This window comes from Arachis duranensis, chromosome 9 (genome assembly GCF_000817695.3).
Source record: "Arachis duranensis cultivar V14167 chromosome 9, aradu.V14167.gnm2.J7QH, whole genome shotgun sequence".
NCBI lineage: Eukaryota > Viridiplantae > Streptophyta > Magnoliopsida > Fabales > Fabaceae > Arachis > Arachis duranensis.
Genome location: NC_029780.3, coordinates 91,573,692 through 91,576,969, shown reverse-complemented (window position 1 = coordinate 91,576,969; position 3,278 = coordinate 91,573,692).

Sequence of the window (3,278 nt, the reverse complement as noted above, 5' to 3'; positions counted from 1 at the left end):
ATTTTCAAACTTCTATAAAACCGAAACTGAAACGACGTCGTAACTGGGGAGTTTCAAAAACCGGACGGGGTTCACCGGCTTTCACTAAACCCGTAAGGGTCAAATTGGGTCACATCGATTCTAAATTTCTAATGCACCTCCTATCCGATTATTAACTCGACCCGATTTGATGGGTGGGTGACCGATATTTTTATCCGACTGGTCAAATCAAGTTGGTTTCTAACTTTTTATAACAAATTATTTTTTAAATTAATCTCTGAAAATTTTTTTAATCAAATTTATACTTTAAAAATTTTAAATTAGTTATCAATCAGTCTTTTCATCATTTTAATTACTAATAGTGTTAGAATTTGTTGATATAATACGTTAAGTAATATCACAACACATACCTAATAATCTTAATTGACTATTAACAGGATTAGTTTATACAATTAGATTAAATCAACCTCAAATTAAAGAATTTCAATGTCAATTAGATTTTGATTTAATTTAATTTCATAAACTTATTATGTTAATAGTTAATGAATACTCTTAAGTGTGTGTTATGGTATTACATTAACAAATTTTGACACCATCAACAAAGAAAGTAATGAAAAGATCAACATAATTAAGTTACAATTTTTAAAGGATGAATTTGATTAAAAAAATTTTAAAAACTAATTTAGAGAATGTGTAAATTTTTAATGACGAATTTGACTATTTATTCTGCATAATATTGTATATGAAGTAGTAGCTTTGCCAAAAAAAAAAAAGGACTTAAATCAAGAAACCTAATTTGTGATTCAAAACAAAAAGCAAAATGCATCCAATCTGTAGAATAATGTAACTAAACTAGTAGCTTTACTCTATTTTCTTCCATGCTTTGGGAGGTGCTTTGCCCATGAGTTGGGCGGTGGTCACTATCTTCATTAGACTTGGCAACACCCTAGATATAGTTGCACCTTAGGCATAGTTTGTGACTATTGGTACTCACAGCATTTATAGGTGACTTCTTTAGATGTGTAGTTAGCCCTTTGTTATTCTCCACCTTCTTGTTGCTGCCTTGTTAAGACCCTTTATAAGACGCAGCTTTTGAAATAAGTCTTGAAGTAGTTCTACCACCTCTCCTTGATGTGCCTTTTGAAATATATCCAACTACATTTTTTTTCTATGCACCATTGATATGTATTATTAATAAAAAAGTTAGTGGATGTTGCACTCTTTGACCAATAGTACCATCAACTTTCTCACATCAGGCTTAATAGTACCATTAACTTTATCACATTATTCTTTATTCTTTGACTCAGCATGTTGCACTTCACTTAATCCAGCATTGTCGTGTCTAGGCCTAATTATAAGTCCAACAGCATGGCCGTTATACATAACAACTAGGCTAAGCCCAACTATATCATCTATTTTTGTTGTTGTAGTATTCCTACACAAGTGACATCCTCTCTATTTCTTAGACTTTACTTGTCTAGTGAACAATATAAAGCTCAACCATATCCTCCTTTACTTGCCATGTCCATTGCATCTTTGTCATTTTTCAGCATCCTTAAACCTTTCTCTGTCCCAACCTTCAATAATTTATATCATGTGATAGCAATGTTCTTCTTCAAATAACCCTGTTTGCTGATTATTTTATACACCTCGATCAGGTTCTACTCATCCTCGTTATAATAGTCTAAAATAGTATTCTCTCCGCTTAAATATCTCAAAAATCCTTCTTCAAAACCAAATCTTCCTTGATGAAAAATTTTCACGCTAAAATAACTCATGTCTTCAGCTAAACTCCTATTGGATGTATCAACCATCATTAGAGAAAGGGAATAAATGAGTAAGCAACAATGTATAAGCACAACAGTTTACAATCTCCAAACTCCAACATCATTAACAGATTCAAATAAAAAAAAAATGAGCCCTAATTAATAACCACACTAAATATACCTTAAACCCAAACAAGATCAATTAACTGTTACCATTTTTCATATCATGCATTACGAAGAACAAAATAAACATGAAAAATAATTTGTACATACCATTTGTTTCTCGGTGATTTCAATCACTTTTGAAGATTGAGACACAGCAATTCTCTCCTTTACAGACAAGATTGATCCACAATCTATCTTAAAAATGCAAGTTTTCACTGAGATAAAATTCGAAGAAGAAAAATGGTGGTAGGGTTCATAGAGTTTAGAGAATGGAACTTTATATTCTCTTTTCGAGAAAGTCTAGGGGCTTCACATTAGATGAGTAATCCTACACTATTAGATGTCATCTCACACCATTAAAAATATTGATGATGGCTAATTGATGGCTACACATTACAAATTCTACTGGCATCCTTGTAACACTCTACCACACAGAGTCTTATGCTTAAGTTATAAAATTGAGGTAGTGAGATATTACGACCTCTAAAAATAAATAAATAAATATATATATATATATATAAAATATAGTTGAAAAAGTTTTATATCTAAGAGCTTTTGAAGGACAGTTTAAAACAAAAGTGGTAATACTCACGAAATAACAACGTAACGAAGAAAAGTTTAAGCGCAAATAGATACATATATATACATAAGAATAGAGGATTAAGGATACAAAGTAGTTAAGCTCCAAGCTCAGCCTGCGAAACTAAGGCTAACTAGAGAATATTTACATACATACATAATATCCATATCTAAAGTTCTCAAAATAAACCATAGTTCTCCAACAAGAGCCTCTATGAGGCACCAAGGTAAAATACATAAAAGGAGAAGACTAAGAATATATATGTAAATATACATAGCATAATATAAAAGCCCAAACTCCCATCTTTGCTGCAATAGAACTTCAGACGCCTAGCGAGGCACATCTCAACCTGCATCTGAAAAACAACAATATCGTATAGGATGAGAACCGGGAGTTCTTAGCATGGTTAAGGTGCCCACATATATAATAAACAAGGTCCCGGGAAAGTCAAAGGCAATCCTAGAATGCCGACAATCAGATGATAAATCTTAAGGAACTAAAGTTAAAACCATAAACGAGGGTAGGTTTCTAAGGTTCTAAACTTGATCAACATCTAATCAAAACCCTCAATCTCTTCGCCTTTCCTCCGTTCCTCCAACACCGATGAAATTGCATAGACAGACAAGTCAAACACATACAGAAAGCATATATAACAAGTAGGCAATTAGTAATTAACGTGAATAAACAATTAAGCAAGGCAAGACAATGCACACTCAAAACAAAATATACAAATGTACATGATGCATGCCTTTCCAAGTGCAGGTCATGAACTCATGCGTCGGTTGTCT